This window comes from Staurois parvus, unplaced genomic scaffold (genome assembly GCF_062004578.1).
Source record: "Staurois parvus isolate SC_StPar_1 unplaced genomic scaffold, SC_StPar_1.0 ptg000586l, whole genome shotgun sequence".
NCBI lineage: Eukaryota > Metazoa > Chordata > Amphibia > Anura > Ranidae > Staurois > Staurois parvus.
Window position 1 is genome coordinate 2,298,759 of NW_028318382.1, and position 19,605 is coordinate 2,318,363.

Below are 19,605 nucleotides of genomic sequence, written 5' to 3' on the forward strand. Positions count from 1 at the left end.
TGGGAGCCACCACAATTCAGAGAATTAGAGGAGAGCACGAGTATATACACGAGAATTGTAATAAGGGAGTGGGATAAAATGCACAAACAGAGAAAATGGGATTTTAATTCACTATTAATGTCACTAAGAAATTCAGATTTTTTCCCCCCAGGTAAAGAGGAAATTTCAGGTAGATGGATTATGAAGGAAGACGCTCAGCTGAGAGATGTAATGGAGGGGGTAAACTTAAGAACACTGGAGGATTTGAAAAGGGAAGAGGGAAGGATTTTCACTAGGATAGATATATGGAGATATAATCAATTAAAACAATTTGTGGAGAAACTGACGAAGCCCCTTAGAACTAGGAAAGAGTGGAATGAATTTGAGAAATTTTTAGAAGACCGAGGTGATGGGAAACACAGCACTGCTAAAGCATATAAATCTCTCACGGATTTAGATAGTAAGTTTAAATTAAAGTATATAGAAAAATGGGAAAAAGATTTAGGAGTGGAGTGGGAAGAGCACACACAGAGGAAAATATATAGAATGGTACACGAAAATATTAGCATGCGTGAGGTGGAAATGAATTTTAAATGTTTGACAAGGTGGTATGTTACACCGGTGATAGAGCACAAGATGAGGGAGGAGAAGCAACCTTGGTGTTGGCGAGGATGTGGAGGTTTGGGCACGATGTATCACATATGGTGGGAATGTCCAAAAATACAAATATATTGGGAACAAGTTATAAATCAAATCACGATTATCACTGGAATGGAGATAGGATTGGACCCTGAAACCTGTCTTTTCCATAATTTAATATTATCTGGAAATAAATATAAAGAACTGGGTATATTGTGCTACCTAAATGCAGCAAAAAGTCTGATTCCTAAGTTTTGGCGTAAAGTTGAGGCACCGAGGGAAGAGGATTGGATGAATAGAGTGGACCAGATTGCTAGCTTGGAAAAACTTTATTATATACAGGAAGATAGGATGGTGACATATCATATGAAATGGGAGAAATGGGAGGAGTTCAAAGTAAAGGTAAAGGAAGGTACTGAGTAAGTAACCGTAAAGAAAAGGGAAAGAGAGGACAAGAAGAAAGGAAGGGAAAGGGGGAAGGGATAAGGAAAAAGGAGAAAATATAGTAATTAGCCTTTCTTTCTTTCTTTTCCTTTTTCAAACCTCGGTATCCAGAGGATATGAGATACAAGTCGATCAGACAGATGTCAGGGGTATATTGTAGTGGGGTGGGAGGTGGGAGGGTTGAAAGAAAGGAAGTTATGGGGAGAAAATGAAAATGATACGAAATTAGTGTTTTATGAGAATTTGTAATGTTATATTTTCCATTATGGAAATGTGTATTGTTTTACTTGAAAAATATATAAATATTTAAATAAAATAAAAAAAATAAAAAAATAAAAAAAATAAAATGGTCTGTTGCAAATTGGAAAACTGTTTGTGGTCAGACAAATCAAAATTTTTGGCAACATTCTTTTTGGCAACGGTGCGTTCCACATCCTCCAGACTGAAGAGGAGAGGGACCTTCTGGCTTATCTGTGTCAGTTCAAAAGCCTGCATCTCTGATGGTATGGGCGTGCATTAGTGCATAGTTAATGGGCAACTTGCACATCTTGAAAGGCACCATCAATGCTGTAAGATATATCCAGGTTTTGGAGCAGCATATGCTCCCATCCAGTAAACACCTTTTTCAGGGAAGGCCTTGCATATTTCAGCAGGAAAATACTAAACTGCATTCTGCTTCTAAGTAAACAGCATGGCCTTGTGGCAGCAGAGTCCAGGTGCTTAACTGGCCTGCCTGCAGTCCAGACCTTTCACCAATTGCAAATATTTGGCACATCTTGAACAAAAAATACAACAAAGGAGACCCAGGAGTTAGAATCATATATCAGACAAGAATGGGACAACATTTCTCTCCCAAAACTCAAGCAACTGGTCTCCTTGGTTCCCAGATGTTTACAGAATGTTGTTAAAGGAAGAGGGGATGCCACACTGTGGTAAACATGGCCTGTCCCAACCTTTTGAGATGTGTTGCTGCCATCAATTTCAATATTATCTTATTTTTTCTTAAAATGGTACATTTTCTCATTTTAAACATTTGATATGTTTTCTGTTTCCTATTTTGAATAAAATATGGGTTTATGAGATTTGAAAATTATTGCAATCAGTTTTTATCTAGATAATAAACAGCGTCTCAATTCAGGTTGTATTACAATGGGCTTTTATTCTTGTGTGTTTTTAAATACTTTAAGTGCATCTCTCAGCAAAACCTTTTTTTTAAGTTTTGGATACAGTAAGAAGGGTAAGACCTTCTGTAATTTTTTTTATTCCTGTCTGTTTTCCCATTCACCCTTTTATTTGTACATTGTCACTACAAAAAAAAAAAAGAAAGTGAGGGTAAGATCCCAAATTTAAGAGCCACCCCCAGAGCGAGAGGTGACATGAATTTTAATTGAAATCAACTTGAAACATGTATATAAATCATGTATAAATGCCTCTCCCAACCACTGTCTGTTTTTCAGCTTTCTGTAAAGTGCAAGGTAAGGCTAATGAGGCTAGCCACTGTTAGACACAAGAATATGGGCATGTCCAGGAGAAGTAAATAGCTTGTTGCACAAAACTGCCCTAAATTTGTCTTCTCCTTTGACTTTGATGCATTTATCTAGAGTAGCAAAATTTCTCCAAAATGTGCCAATTTTCTTAGATTTTGGATTTCCGGGATATGCAGATGTTTAATTCTACCCATCATCAATTTTTTTATATTAAACAAAATTGATTTTGGGATTTCTGGGATATGCAGATGTTTAATTCTCCCCATCACCAATCTTTTATATTAAACACAATTTTATTTTACTGTGATAGTAAAGCAAGCCTGCCTCCATACGCCTCAGAAACCTAGGTGCCTAAAGTATGTAAATACATTTTAAAATGTTACCAGGAGGCATGCCTACACTTCATCCTATAATCTAAGACAGGGTTGCTTCCCTTTGGCTTGTAGAGTGCCTCTCAATAGGTTGCTGAGGCTTTCAATTGTGGGAGGCACTGGAGAAGTGACTCAGTGATCTGGGGCCTCTTGGGGTGTAGTACATCAATAGTGTGAAAAGTTGAAAGCACCAATGATTGCCAAATAGAATTATACAATTGCAAGAGACAAATATAAGAGACTCAGCTGCCACGCACAGTAGTATGGATAAGAGGCTTCTCTGCTGATGTTATACAAATGTTCCAGGAAAGGGTTAACAGATGAAGCATCAGCTAAAGGTTCAGTGAATCGTGCGTTCAGCAATATAGAGAGCGCTAGTGTCACAGGCCAGCAAGTTCCAAGAAGGGGGTGGGGGCTGATACTTGCTTGGTGAACACTTTCAAACTTTTGGACCTTTTGAGCTACTTTGTGTTGTTAAGTTGTGACTAGAAGAACCTAGAGCTGTGTGGAAAACCAACACCAGGAGACTGTTGTGTGCAGGCAGTAGTGGACTGACATTTGAAGCATCCATCTCTACACAAGTAAGAGGACAGGGAATTGGTGCACAGGGATCAGCACCACGGCTAGTGACTACCAAGTGAAGACATCATAGGTGCTGCAATATCTTTGGTCCTCATGCTGGATAACAGGAGTAGGATGGAGGCCATCCAGATGCAGAAGGTAAGGGGTCTACCTGTCTATGTCTAAATACACTTCTTCTCTACATGAAAGATCTGCTTCCAAAATATGAAAGTCTGACAGTGCACTTCTAAAATGAAAGCATGTAAGTTATTAGCATGAAGATACAGTAACGTTTTGACCTTATTTATAATTGGGATTTCAATTATTATTAATATGAAGAAATTGACATTTTTTTCTTATCAGACAAGTTAGTGCATTGTGCAAATTGCAGCAAACCATAGTACACCAGTAAATCTTTGAATTATATTTCGTACAGCACTCATAATTTTTGGCCTTTGCTTTGATTTGAAGAGCAGTATAAGGCAATGCAGAATGGGGGTTTTACCTTTTTTACTCATTCTGCCATTGCTGAGCAGTTTGCAGCTTTAAATTCGGATGATGTACAGTTGTGTTCAAAATAATAGCAGTCAGACATCACTAACCTGATCAATCACTGTTTTTGGTAGAAATGATATTTCTACATGGAAAATAATTTACTAGCAGGTGTAGTAGAGTAATAGAAATCCAACAGACCCAACAGTCATGACATGTATGCTGCTGATTCTGTGTAATTGAATCACTAATTGAAAGGGGCATGTTTAAAATAATAGCAGTATGGAGTTCTATTAGTGAGGTCATTCATTCTAAGGTGGCAATTATTGCCCTTATTCAAGGAAGGAAGGCAGCAAATGTTGTACATGCTGGTTACAGTGCATTTCTCTCTGAAATTCTGAGGAAAATGGGTCGTTCCAGACATTTTTCAGAAGAACAGCGTACCTTGATTAAAATGTTGATTGGAGAGGGGAAAACATATAAAGAAGTGCAGAAAATGAGAGGCTGCTCAGCTAAAATGATTGCAAATGCTTTAAAATGGCAACCAAAACCTGAAAGACGTGGAAGAAAGCGAAAAACTACCATTCGAATGGATAGAAGAATAGCCAAAATGGCAAGGACTCAGCCAACAATCAGCTCCAGGAAGATCAAAGAAGGTGTAAAGTTACCTGTGAGTACTGTTACAATTAGAAGACGCCTATGTGAAGCCAAACTATCTGCAAGAAGCCCCCACAAAGTCCCACTGTTGAAAAAAAGACATGTGCTGAAGAGGTTATAATTTGCCAAAGAGCACATTGACTCGCCTAAAGAGAAATGGCGCAACATTTTGTGGACTGATGAAAGTAAGATTGTTCTTTTTGGGTCTAGTGGCCGGAGACAGTTTGTCAGATGACCCCCAAACACTGAATTCAAGCCACAGTACACTGTGAAGACAGTGAAGCATGGTTGCGCAAGCATCATGATATGGGGATGTTTCTCATACCGCGGTGTTGGGCCTATTTATCACATACCAGGGATCATGGATCAGTTTGAATACATCAGAATACTTGAAGAGGTCATGCTGCCTTATGCTGAAGAGGAAATGCCCTTGAAATGGGTGTTCCAACAAGACAATGACCCCAAACACACCAGTAAACGTGCAACATCTTGGTTCCAGACCAACAAGATTGACGTTATGGAGTGGCCAGCCCAATCCCCGGATCTTAATTCAATAGAAAACTTGTGGGGTGACATCACAAATACAGTTTCTGAGGCAAAACCAAGAAATAGAGAAGAACTGTGGAATGTAGTCCAATCATCCTGGGCTGGAATACCTGTTCACAGGTGCCAGAAGTTGGTTGACTCCATGCAACACAGATGTACAGCAGTTCTCAGAAACAGTGCTTATACAACGAAATATTCATTAAGTGATTCAAAGGAAAGCAAAATCTTCAAACATTTTTCAGTTTATATAGTGAATGTTTGAGTTTGTAAAGAAGAAAACAAACACTGCTATTTTTTTGAACAGTCTAATATTCACTTTTCTTCAATTTTTTTAGAGGAGCAACACAAATTTGATATATTTTTCTTCATGTTTTGATTTGGAATAGAATGTGTAGTGTTCCCAATGCATTTGTGTGTATGGAAATAAAAGCTATCAGAAGGATTTTGAGCTTTATTCACTTTTTTCAACACACTGCTATTATTTTGAATACAACTGTACATAATTTTTCAGCATTTCTGTACTCATGCTAAATATTATTAGTTTTATTGCAGGTGCAGGGATAAAACTTCTGCTTGGCAGAAGCACAGTACTTCAACTAGTAAGTCTGTTGCTTTTTTTTTTGGTACCAGTTTTTTTTTTCTGGTTCTTCACTCACTTGAATTAGACTTGAGTCAATTAGACTTGTAGACAATTAAGCATGATAAAGCAAGCCTCTATATATAGTGTAACTCTAAATCATTTTTTCATGCAGTTGATTTTCAATGATTTGAATGAAAATCCTTCTTAGACGATTCCTGGCCATCCAATGGCTTGTTAAGATTTACTATAAACTTGGATTTGGTGACTTCCCATAACCAATAACCAAACTGTGCATCTTCAAAAACACTGAGTAGTTGCCGTCCACCCTATAGCAGATTTATTGTTACAGGGCGGACGTTCTGTGCAAATTCAGACACAGCAGAAGCCGATCAACCAATGGATGAGCGCCGGCACCTGTTGATTGTCGAGGAGGCTCACAGAACACAGCTCTTCCTATGTAAACAAGGCAGAGCTGTGTCATGTCAATGGTGATCTGCTGATTTTATTCAGGGAATAAAATCTAGCAGATTGCTTAGAAACAACAGCACACACAATACACAAATACACTGGCTAAGCATATAATTAACCATTTGATCGCCTTAGATGTTTAACCCCTTCCCTGCCAGTGTCATTAATACAGTGACCTTGTATAGTTTTAGCACTAATCACTGTATTAGTGTCACTGCTTCCCACAAAGTGTCAGATTGTCTGCCACAATATTGCAGTTCCTCTATAAGTTGCTGATCATCACCATTACTAGTACTAGATGCTATAACTTTTGCACAAACCAATCAATATACACTTATTGGGATTTGTTTTACCAAAAATATGTAGCAGAATACATTTTGGCCTAAATTTATGATGGAATTTGATTGTTTAAAATGATTTATTGGATATGTTTTATAGCAGAAAGTAAAAAATATAGTTTTTTTTAAATGTTGGTGTTTTTTCATTTGTAGCGCAAAAAAAAAAAATCCACAGGTGATCAAATACCACTGAATGAAAGCTCTATTTATGGAAAAAAAAATGATATAAATTTAATTTATGTACAGTGTTACTTTAACTGACAATTGCACGGACATGTAACGCAGCATGGTATCTAAAAAAATGGCCTGGTCAGTAAGGGGGGTATATCTTCCGGAGGTCAAGTGGTTTAACAAGACTGGGGGAAAAGTGCTTGTGCTGCAAGCAAGAATCCTGCTTTTATTTTTCTAATGCTGGTTAAGCTAACATCTTATTGGCTAATATAAGCAGCATTTATATAATGCATGTATTTATATTCCTTTGAATTTTCTAAATTATTATGTCCTATCAACAGAACCTCCCACAAATGATCCTTTCACCTTTAATAATTACCTTCAGGGTCCTTTCACATGGGATGGACCCGTTTAGCGGATCTGCTTGTTCAGCAGGGGATCTCTCCACTGATCCCTGCTGAGCAAGCAGATGACAGTTGAAGCAGCGGAGCAGACACAGAGCTGCTCGCTATCTTCAATGGGCGATCGGATGAAAACGGACCATCTGTCCGGTTTCATCTAACCTGATCCGACGTACGGAAGGGGAATTGGATCCCCATTCGTCCCTTTTTGGCGGATCGGATGTCGGTGGGTGTAAACAGACACATGTCCGTTTACACCCGCCACTTCATAGAGGAGAATGGAGGTTCCGATCGGGTCTGCCTGAAAAACGGGCAGGCGGACCCGATCGGAACGTCCGTGTGAAAGAGCCCTTAAACAAACACAGGTACAGCTGATGGTTTCAGACTGAAAACAATCTTATGTGCTACTGAACATAACATGTTGTGATTACAAGTCTTACTTTTAAAGCAGAGCTCCACCCAAAAGGGGAAGTACCGCTTTAAAGACTGGTCCCTCACTCCCCATTAAGGATTGGCACTTTTGGGGAGTGGGTACCCGAAATTTCACAGGTACCCGCTCCCACTTCTGCTGTGATCGCCTAGGTGATCGTAAGCAGAAGTTGTCCTCCTACCCTCCCTTCCCGTAGTCTTCTGGGACACGTGACAGGTCCCAAAAGACTACGGGGCCATTCAGGAAGTGCAGTACTACTCACGCATGCGCAGTTGGCACCTGGCTATGAAGCTTCAAGCTGTCACAGCCGGGTGCCCACACTGAAGATGCCGGCACCTGGAACACAGGACTGCAGGGAGGACACTGCAGGATTGGGGGACAGGTGAGTGGCTGTTTTTGTAAAAGTCAGCAGCTACGGTTTTTGCTTTTTTTACAGTGTGAGTGGAACTCCGCTTTAAGATTAACCCTTAATGTAATTAGTGTTTTTGTTGGTGTGGATCAGCCACTGATTCATACTGTAAACCCATTTTTCATCTATCTATCTATCTATCTATCTATCTATCTATCTATCTATCTATTAATTATATTTGATCTACATATAGTTGCATATTGTCAACTGGCACAGTGTTTAGGACGTCAGCGTATCAGGTGACTGCTGAGACAATTATTACCTCCCACTATCCACCTTATGTCTACCATGTTAGTATGTAAAATAGGTTCTAGCTGCCATAAAAAAGTGTTTTGCTTTTTAGTTTAGTCCTAATAAACATTTTGCATGTATTATTATTGCTATTATTTGGTTAAAGTGTTATGAAGAAACCCTGTTAAGGATTAGTTCAGATGTGTTAGACCTCATTCACATGGATGGACCACTTTTTTCTGTGTCCTTAGCTAGCAGGTGCTGCTTGCAGACAGTCCATTCAAGTCTATTTGAATGCAGCGGCTGCATGGACAGACCCCAAACACAGACAGTGTGCGTTTATGACTGCTCATATGCACCTGCATGCCTGTCACATTAGGACGAGCAGATGTGCCCATGCAACCATTGCATCCTAAAAGATGTGAATGGGCTGTCTGCATGCAGCACCTGCTTTCTAGGGATGCCGGAAAATACAGACATTCATGGTACACAGGCCTGAGTGCTCAGGCGGGCAAGGCCTTAATATTGAAGCTTCCCTGCCTCGTCCTACCTCATGCATATTCCTACTGGCCAGTAAAGCTGCCTATAATAGCGATGAGCCAATAGAATCGACTTGTTTAATCATTAGGAATTGGCTAATCTATTCAGTTGTATCCAATCAGGCAGGCTCTTGTGTTACATAGTTGTTGGTAGATCTTCGTCCTCATGCACACTATAGAGGTATTTACAGCTGCTGTTTTTGGCTTTTGCTCTTTTTTTCTACAGCCAGTAAACTCCCCAGAATGTTATCCTATGTATCCATGCACACATAGACTGTAATCAACGTTTTTTGGCAGGGACGTTTTTGTGGCTTGAAAAAACCCCAGAATTAGCCCCTGTGCACACTTGACGTTTTTACAGCTGCTGTCTTTGGCGGTTTTTTCTACAGCCAGTAAACTCCCCAGCATGTTATCCTATGTGTCCATGCACACATAGGCTGTAATCAGCGTCTTTTGGAAGGGGCTTTTTTTGGCTGAAAAAAACCCCATAATTAGTGGGTTTCTAGAGGAGTTTTTTAGCTGTAAAATCACTCTAACACTGCAAAACACGGTAAAATGTGGCAAAACGCTGAAAAACGCTGCAAAACACGCCAAACGTAAAAAGTAATAGAGGGGAAATTTTTCAATGGGGAAACTTGTTCTGGTGACTTGGGGTCCCCAAGGAATTCCATTAATTTGCAGAGATTTTCTAACTTCTGGTTTTGGCTATGGGACAGGAAGTGAAGGTAAATCTCCCGAATGGGACACAGATGGCAAAATATAAACCCTCCCTTAGGCCCCTTTTGCACTGACAATCCAATTGGGTCTGCCTATCACTTTCTCAGGTGGATCTGATCGGACCATCCATAGCTCTCTATGAAGAGATGGATGTCAGCGGACACACCCACCGGCATTCGTTCCGATCCTGTACGCTAAAAACAGACAGATGGGAATTTGTTCCCCACACATCTGGCGGATGGGATCAGATGACAGTCGGGTAGAAATGGACAGGCAGACTCTGTTTGCTCTACAACAGCACAGTGGACACAAACCTGTCATTCAATTGTTCAGCGGGGATCAGTGGAGAGATTCCCCAATGTGCATCTGAAAGGAGCCTTACTCTATCCAAAATGAAAAAAAAAATTTTTTCCTATAGTTCTACTTTAATAAATTACATTAATTTACATTATACAAGTGTACCTCGGTTTACGAATTTAATGCGTTCTCTGGGACGTTTTGTATTGTGAAAAATTTGTAAACCGAAATGTGGTTTCCCATAGGAATGCATTAAAAACCAATTAATCTGTTTCAGAGGTCAGATAAAAATGAAAAAAAGTCGCTGTCACTATAGGTCAGTGCCAGTTTTTAAATGTAATTACCGTCTTTTTTTTTCTTCACTATAGCTCAGAGAATCAGTTGTCACTTTCCTCCAGCTAAAAGAAAGAAACTTTTCTTTTAGTTTATTTCCCCGAGTTAAAACAAACAATGTTTCCTTTTAGTTTGTTTGCCCTGAGTTAAAAGAAACAATGTTTCCTTTTAGTTTGTTTCCCAGAATAAAAGAAAGTTTCCTTTAGCTCGGGAAAAGTGACAGCTAATTCTGTGACCTATAGTGAAGAAAAAAAAAAGCTGGCAATTGCATTAAAAAACCGGCACCGACATACACTTCAAATTGCGATAAAAAATCGTAACAAATTAAGAAACCGTGGCATTATTTTCAATGGATTTTCATTTGTAAACCTAAAATTACATTAACCGAGGTGTTCATAAACCGAGGTACACCTGTACTTGTGCCTGATGTTCTCTGTGCAAGTATACACATTTCTGGTCACGCTTGTTTCACAGGATACTAGCACTCAGTATCCTTGACATATATGGGGCAGGTAGGCATCAAAGCCAACTCTTTTGTTGTCACATATATGAGTTAAGCAGGTGGCAAGAGGTTAAAGTGACTTCCAGAAGCATGTGATTCCTGGTACCTCATTGTTTGCTTTGGTTCCACAGGACAGTGGCTTTATTTGGTTAAACTGTTATGGGGCTGCGGCTCTCTAGCTGCTGTGGAACTACATTTCCCATGAGGCATTGCAACATTACAAAACTGACAGTTACAGCTATGACTTGCAGAGGCATGATGGAACTTGTAGTCCTGCAACAGCTGGAGAGCCACAGGTTGCCTACCCATGCACTAGGCAACAGACTAGGGCGCACTGCCACCTAGGGGTGCCTGGGCACAGCACAGGCTGGAGCTCTTTCACTCTGTGGGATGATCTTCCAGCTGAGAGGGGTGGCAGAGGGGAGGAGGAAAGGACAGAGGGAGTAGTGATGTAGCGGCCAGCAGGTGGAACCAGAATGCAGGGGGAAAAAAACATACATCTGACTTTTCTGGCCGTTAGGATGCTAAAAAACCTTTGACTGGTGTTGCTCAATATCCAAGGTGTTAGTGGCACCTCAGATTAAAAATTATACCACTTCTTTTACAAAGTTTTCTTTTTTTTTTCTTTTTTTTGCAACAAAGTCAATTTAAGAATTAAACAAGATAAAAACCCTGATTTATATAGCATTTTACAGCACACACTGTAAAATATATAAAATAGGTCTAACACTCCAAAATATAAGTGGGTCTAAGTTCAACATGTGTGCAATTGTCCTGCCTGACCTCTGATCTCAGTATGTACATGCACTGTCAGGTAAACACCACTCTACTGCCATAACATGCTGATTAATAGGATGGCCCTACAACCAGGGGGACTAATAGGGGAGATAACAGGCAAAAGAGCCATCTGCTGCTGGGATCCATCAAGATATATGCACAAGCACTCACCCATTCATAAACATCTAAATATGGGAATAGTAGACGGAGGGAGAGGGATGATACATGTGCTTGGACATTGTGCCGCATTTCATATCTGTAAAAATTCCCTGCTTGTCGACTCACTGCTCTGAAATTGTATTTCTCCCCTTTCCATTTTATTCTACACTTGCAGGATTTTCACATTAACATGTATCTAAAGACATTTTTGTTCTAGTTCTGTACAGAGTAAAGAAGAGTCAGAACCTCTGATTGTGAGTCGTCACCAGAACAAACAGAGAGAAAACTTTCCAATGGAGACAGTTGTATGCAGGGCCAGTGCTTCCACTAGGCAAACTAGGCAGCAGACTATGGCGCACTGCCACCTAGGGGTGCCTGGGCACAGCACAGGCCAGAACTCTTTCACTCTGTGGGATTATCTTCCAGCTGAAGGGAGGGGTGGCAGAGGGGAGGAGGAAAGGACAGAGGGAGATGCCAAGTGTCTGGGGCCAGTGTAGCAGCTGAGCTGCCATTCCTTCCAGTGTTCCTCTCAGACTCCGTCTCTTACTGCAAGCCGTCTGGCAGCTGCTGATCACTGTGGAGTTCAAGCCTTTGTCTTCCCATTCATCAGCGGAGACAGAGCTGCGCCTGCGGAGGAAGGTAATGTCTGACTCTGATGTCTCGTGTCTGTGTGAGTGTGATCCAGCCAGCCATCCATCACATGTGCAATGTGTCAGTGAATGATGACATCATCGCAAATTCACAGCCTGCTCTTCTAGTGCCTGCTGATCTGTGTCATTGTTGGTGGTGGTTTGTTGTGTCAGAACTGTCACTGTGTGGGATCGCTCAGTTAAGGTGTCCTGTCTGCATGTGTGGGCTGGGCTGGGCTGCCTGCTGTCACAGCGTTTTATCTCGCCCCATTGCCTGGGGAATATCAATCTGTCAGAGTGTGGATCCATCATCCTCCACTCACTGCAACTATCACACTGATTTTGTTTTTAATATTGGTGCTGCTGGCATCTTATGGCACTTATTCTTAAAAATTAAAAGTTTAAAATTAAATTTAGCAGTTTCATGCTGTGTTGATTTAATATTTTCTACTGTTTATTTATTTTTTTTTTTTTTGGGGGGGGGGGGGGGCAAGTAGCTGTTCCTGCTTAGGTTGCAAAATAGTCTAGCAACAGCCCTAGTTGTATGGGTGACATTTGCCTAAGAGGGGATTTTAGAGTACAAAACAGGAATTGAAGCTAAATCTCCCCAATGGGACCCAGATGGCAAAAAGAAACTCACAGGGGTTTAAGCATTCTCTAATTTATTAACAAAAAAAAAAAGAATACAAATTTTAGCTTTAGATATAACCTGCAAAATTATTTTGTTTACATTTTAAGAGAAGAGTTAAAATTTGTCATTTTATTTCTGTCTGACACCATATTGGGAAGATATTTCCTCGTTTCTTGCCTGAGTGACACCTATATGAGCAATTATGTGTACAGTTAGCACCAGAACAAGAAGGCACTACCACCAAAAAGCATTCTGAGAAATTCTAAACCTTCCCCACCATGCCATAAATATGTTTTTGACCTGACAGAGAGGGAGGAGAAACCCCTCCAACAAGAACACAGATAGCAATAAAAGAGGCTGTAACCCTTCTCTGTTTTATGCAAAATGAAATAAAAAGGCCTGCTGTGGCAGTATCAGGATGTAAACAAATTCACAGCTGCTATAGCAGTCGCAGGTTATTCATCCAGCTTCCAGCTGTAAGATGTAAGTAAATCAGGAGGCTGCTAGATCACTTCTACATATGACAGATGGTCTGCCCCATCCCAGTGACCTGAACTCACCTGTGCCCTTCAAGAGCCAGAACATCCATATTTTGTGCAAGTAAACATAGACTCCTACAGCCATAGGCTTCCCACTGTTCCCCAAATAAGGTTGGTCCTAAAAAAAAGAAAAAAAAAAGAAAAAGGAAAACTGAAAGGAAAGATAAAGGTAAATATCAAGCGTAGGCGAGCGCTGGAATTATAAAGCAGCTAGCACCAAGGTATAGGTAACAACTCCTTATGGATAAACATATAGATAGTGCAGCGCTAAAATAAGTGAATGATATTATAGTAAAAAAAAAGTGCAAAGTCAATCTGACATATAAAAATTTTTTTAAAAATTGATCAACAGTCAAGTGCAGCATATAAAAATCAAATATAAATAATGTTCAATAAGTGTGAAACAGTAAAGTGCAGCATAAAAGTGAGAATATATAAAGTCCATAAAATATCAGTGGAGTAAGAGCTATAAATTGTCCGTAAGGATATAAGTACGGCAATCACGGTGAAATATTGTGAAGTGATCCAATAGGTAATCCACCACCTCTGTCAGATGTACACTCACCAGGCATCTACTGGTAAACTGCATGTAAGCACATCTCATCTGGGTACAGGTAACAGCAATGAAGCTTCTGAAAGGGATGCTCTGCCAAGGGCAAAAAACGCAGGTGGACCCTCTCAGCAAGTGCGGCTCCACCCGACGCGTTTCGTGCGTCTTCAGGGGTACGCTCACATTGAAAGATAAAGGTGCTGCCACATGGAAGTACTATGTGCCAAGCATGAGAGATAAGCCTACTCCTTTACTCCTCCTTCTATTATTATTCAGGATTTATGTAGCGCCAACAGTTTGCTCGGCGCTTTACAAAACAAAGGGAGACAATACAGCAACAATACAGTTCAATACAAGAGGGTGAGGAGGGCCCTGCTCCTTGGAGCTTACAATCTAAGATTATGTGATTATGGCAAGAGGAGAGGCTCAGGGGAGCCAGTGGTGCATCATCTAGGGTGCCTGCAACATTTTGGCCCTTTTTGACAAGGTAACTAAAATGGTGAGCTGCGATGAGAATTAGTGACACAATCCCTCTCGCGTTGTTGAGAGGAGGCCTAATGTATGGTATTACTCACAAAAGAAAACCATTCCCCCCAACTCTTCCCTTTATTGGCACAAAGTTCCTGGCCTAAGTGGTCCCACATTTACAAATTTCCACCCATCATAGCCTTACTTTAATTTTCATTATTTACATAGTTCTTTTTTTTCTATTTTATTTCTATTTTTTCCTTGTAAGGTCATCCCTGCTTAGGTCAAGCAAACATAAAAAGGGACAGCAATTTAAATATTTCAAAAACCCACAACTTAAAATTGTGTTCTGTTTGGAACCTGAAGAGGCGTGTAACTCCTTTAGTCTGTTCCATTGCAGAACACGCTGGGGTAAGCAAAGAGGACAGTACCCCTAAATTATACATGATAAAAATTGGTGAACACAGCCCCCTTACTCCAGTTCATACTGGCTCCATTTCTACATGAAACCACAATTTTTTAAGTATTTTCACTTTTGTCAAAAATATTTCCAAATTAACTTTTTTACATTTTTATTATTTTATTCATTTTTTTCCTTGTTGGTCCGTCGCTGCTCTGGGTAAGCAAGCGCTGGCAGGGACAGCAAGGCTATAAATGAAAAATGGGCTACTGGGTGCTGAGGATATTCTAGTAGCCTGAGGTGGCCTAATATGGCCTCAAGGTAATGACCTGTCCTGATGCAAGTGTCATGTCAGAGATGGCCTTCAGTACAGTGGGAGGATTTGTGACTGAGAAGTTTTTTTTTAATAAAGTGAATAAATCAGATCTGAATTACAGAGCACTATCATTCACCCATTACAGATGTTAATGATAATAACAACCCATTTATCTTATAGCTAGTTAATAAAAGACCAAACAATTTGCGCTCTTTGTTGCTGCAGCTGATGCAAACATTTCTATCTCCGGGCAACTCTCTTCCTTCTTTTTCTTCCCTTTCTTTGCCAAAAAATTACACTCTGTTCTGTCCTCGCTACACGTTTCCCAGTGTGTAACTCGATATGCAACTAAACCCTCCTATTCTGCAATAAGCCAGACTGAATATAATCTTGAAGCTTTTTTAACAAAACAGGGTAGGTGAAACTATTGGGAAAACAGATTACAAATATGTACAATGTGTGAAACGTGCAAACACAATGAGATAATTAGGCTGTGGATGGCAATAAGTCCATGTTCACCAGCGATGCTGCCTGTAGGGGATGTGTTTCAGGGATGATGTTGGTGATCAGTCTGAGCTCCCAGGATGCACCTGTTTCCTTTTCTTAGAATGAAAAATGATGGGAGCTTTTATTAACTAAATAGATTCTGGTTTCTGAAGAACAGTAAATTTATTCTGGGCTCCATCCAGTAGTGTAGATTTTGTGCTGCCCTAGGCAACACAAAAATTTTGCGCTCCCCCCCTCCTCAATGAGAGCGAGAGCGTGTTTATGTATATATGATTCTCTCTGCCTTTCTTTCTGTTCTCTCTCTATTCCCCCCTCTCTCTTCCCTCTCTCTTTCTCCCCCCTCTCTCTATCTCTCCCTCTTTCTCCCCCCTCTCTCTCCCTCTCCCTCTTTCTTCCCCCTCTCTCTCCCTCTTCCTCTTTCTTCCCCCTCTCTCTCCCCCCTCCCTCTTCCCCCCCACCCCTCCCTCTTTCTCCCCCTCTCTCTCTCTCCTTCTCCCCCCCTCTCTCTCTCTTCTTCTCCCCCCTTCTCTTCCTCCCTCTTTCTCCCTCTCTCCACCGCCCCCCTAAAAATTGCCGCCCTACGCAAATGCTTTGTTTTGCCTCGCGGTGGATATGCCCCTGGCTCCATCTAGTGGCCAAATTCAATATAGTAGGGAGAACACATTATTTCCTTGCTAAAGGCAGAACACTCTCCTAAAGCCTAAAAGGGGCGAAGCGCTTTTTTTTTTCAGAGAGAATTCTCTCTGCCTTCTGCCTTGGGCCTCCTCATTAAGTCATGTGCTTGTTTGAAAAATGTGATACCAGAAGTGCCAATTTTCCCAAGACCTGAGGCACAGAGTCTAAGCCATTTAGTTTTTCGCTTTCCACACCCACTTTTTGTCAAAATGTGTTATGCATGCCACATTCTGCCCCTTTTTAGAATGTCCCTCTTTGTCAAGTTCTAAAAGTTGGGAGGTATGCTTGCAGTACAACACAACTTTCAGCTGCTGCTGTGAAGTTTGTACCTTTCTTACAGCTGATGGAGCTGCAGTGGATATAGTGAATTCTGTAAGTGCTGAAAGCCTCCTTTGTGTTCTGCAGCCACACTATTCTTTGGCCCAGTTCACAGGAACTTCAGATTATATGAGACCAGTGTGTACAGAAGGCATTTCCAAAGCTGCCCCAAGCATAAAGAAACTTTGTTGAAGACTTAAAAACTGTTCAGCTGCACTTTGGGGAGTTTATGACCTTATTTTTATTTTATTTATGTATTTCAGGTACTTATATAGTGCCGTCAACTTACGCAGTGCTTTACATATATATTGTACATTCACATCAGTCCCTAACCTTCAAGGGGCGTACAATCTACGGTCCCTTACTCACATGCATACACATGCTAGGGTCAATTTAGACAGGAGCCAATGATCCTCCCAGCATGTCTTTGGAGTGTGGGAGGAAACCGGAGTACCCAAAGGAAACCCACTCAGGCACAGGGAGAACATGCAAACTCCAGGCAGGTGGTGCCATGGTTGGGATTCGAACCAACGACCCTAGTGCTGTCAGGTGGAAGTGCTTTCTTCTTCTGGTGTACGATTATCAATAAACAATATTGGCAAAATAAGAGGCCAGCGATCCTCAAAAGCCCCTACAAACGTCGTACTTAACCAGTTAATGGCACTGCCCTATGTTTTAAATATATAAAAATTGGCCAAGATTAACCACTTCAATACCAGACACTTATACCCTCTTCCTGCCCAGGCCAATTTTCAGCTTTCAGTGCTTTTGCACTGTGAATGACAATTGCACGGTCATGCAACACTGCACCCATATGAAATTTTTATCATTTTTTTCACACAAATAGAGCTTTATGTTGGTGGTATTTAATCACCACTGAATTTATTTTTTGCTAAATAAAACAAAAAAACACCTGAAACTTTTGAAAAAAATGCACTTTTCTTCGTTTCAGTTATACAATTTTGCAAATAAATAACATTTCTTCATAAATTTAGGTCAAAATGTATTCTGCTACCTTGTTCCATCTTTCTATATGATGCTTGGTATGCTTTGCTTCATTGTCCCATACCGGGCCTCTTGCCTCACCAGCAGAAGTTGGCTTCCTATTTGTTTTTGTCGGCCTCTAGAACAATTGCTCAGGCCTGGAAGAGCCCGTTTGTCCCTCTTCAGGGGGTGCGGGACCGTATAACTGCTATGATGCTCAATGAACAGATGTTGAGTATCTGCAACGACTCCCAATGTATATTCTTGAAAATATGGGAGCCGTGGTTGCAATATACCTTTCCCACGCTCCCCCCGGATAGCCTGGGGATGTGATGTTGTTCGGCTTTGGCGTTCTTGGATCCCTGCTCTTGGTTTGGCTATCCTTTTTTCTTTTGTACTTCTCCTTCCTTTCCCCCCTTTTTTCTCTGTTTTCTTTGGTGTGGCAGTGGCTAGGTGCCTATAGTCTGAGTTATTATCAGTGTTATATTTATGTTTTGTTATTTAAGTGCCATTGATGGCCCATGCGTGGGCGTATTTTTTGCCCTGTTGGTGTTAGAGCACTGATTTCTCTCATTTCTAGTTCTTCTATGTGCAATTGATAGCCCCTGCGTGGGTGTGATTTGTTGCTCCTGTGTTAATTGTTATAAATTAATAAAAACCATTGAAATACAAAATGTATTCTGCTACATTTCTTTGGTGAAAGTAATAATAATTGAATTTGTATTTTTTTTTCAAATGTTTCTATTATTTTTTTATTTTTTATAAATTTTTTTCTTTTTTTTTACTATTTTATTTTTCAGCACACTGTGGCCAAAGCAATACAATATTACCATAGTAACATTGAACTACTCTGGGCAAGTGATCAGGATTTTTTTTTTTTTTACACATTGTGATTGCTAATACCAATGTATTTCATTGATATTTGCAATCATTGTTACTGAATGAAACTGATTCATTCAGTCTTTTGTTGTGATTAGCTGTGATTGGGCAAAGCCGATCACATGATACAGATGGGCTGTGATTGGCCTTGTCTGTATCATGTGACTGCCTTGACCAGTCACAGCTAACAACATAATTGTATACAATGGATGGCATAACAGGAAGCCATCCATTGTATACAATTGACATGTGATCTGCTATGATTGGTCACAGCGATCACATGACACTGGCAATGGGCTGGTGTAGTGTTATGTCATCGGCTGTGTCCTGCGGACACAGCCGGTGACAGATCGCACCGCTGCACGGCCCTACCGCCGCGTTTTGACAGGACATAATATGACGCCTAGTCACAACAGCGAGTGTCCTGACCGGCCGTCAATCTGCTATAGGTTGGGCGGGAAGGTGTTAAAAATTGATTTCATGACCATCAGATAAATGAAAATCATCCAACAACTTCTCAAGGGATTTGCCCAATCAAAGTTTTTCTGAAGTTATCAACGATTATTCACACGTTGATTGTGCAAAATTATTCACAAACTTTGGCAGAACACGATTATCTAGCAATCGCTAAAGGCCGCAAACAGTGTGCAGGTTTCCAAACTATGGCTTTCTAGCTGTTGAGGAACTGCAAAAGTCCCATCATGCCTCGGAGTCATGCCTTTGGATGTCAGTCTTGAGTGCCTCATGGGTCATGCAGTTTCTCAACAGTTGGAGGGCCGCAGCTCTAATCTTAATCCTTAATCCTAATCTTAAATAGCATTAAACTTGGGTTCAGTCTGAACCCAGAAGGTAGTTGTCAGTGCCTGGCCAATGAGCTGTGGGTGGGTGATTCCTGGCCCTGCAGCTGCACGTACACAAAGGGACAGGGATGTTCACAACATTATTGACCTAATATGGCCACGTGGTCCTACTGGGTCGAATGTGGAACAGCACCCACACTTATCTTTAATCTTAATGGAAGTGCTGACTGTTAATTTAAACCAGCTGCTAACAGGCTTAAAGTGTAACTAAAGGCAAAACTTTTTTTTAAATTTTGGATAGAGTAAGGGAAGGTTATAACCCCTGCCAGTTTTTCGCAATCTGTGTCCATATAGGATATTTCCCTTTACTTCCCACCCCTT

The 19,605-nt window shown here is 40.7% G+C and overlaps 1 long non-coding RNA gene across 1 annotated transcript in view; it reads right to left on the reverse strand.

The window, feature by feature from the left end:
- Positions 1–11,383: 11,383 nt before the first annotated feature.
- Positions 11,384–19,605, reverse strand: part of LOC149450023 (uncharacterized) — a 103,238-nt gene continuing 95,016 nt past the window's right edge. The window contains exons 2-3 of the long non-coding RNA XR_016315322.1: positions 13,349–13,445; positions 11,384–12,155 (exon numbers count right to left, since the gene is read on the reverse strand). This is a non-coding gene — a long non-coding RNA (uncharacterized LOC149450023). The remainder of the gene's footprint in view (positions 12,156–13,348; positions 13,446–19,605) is intronic.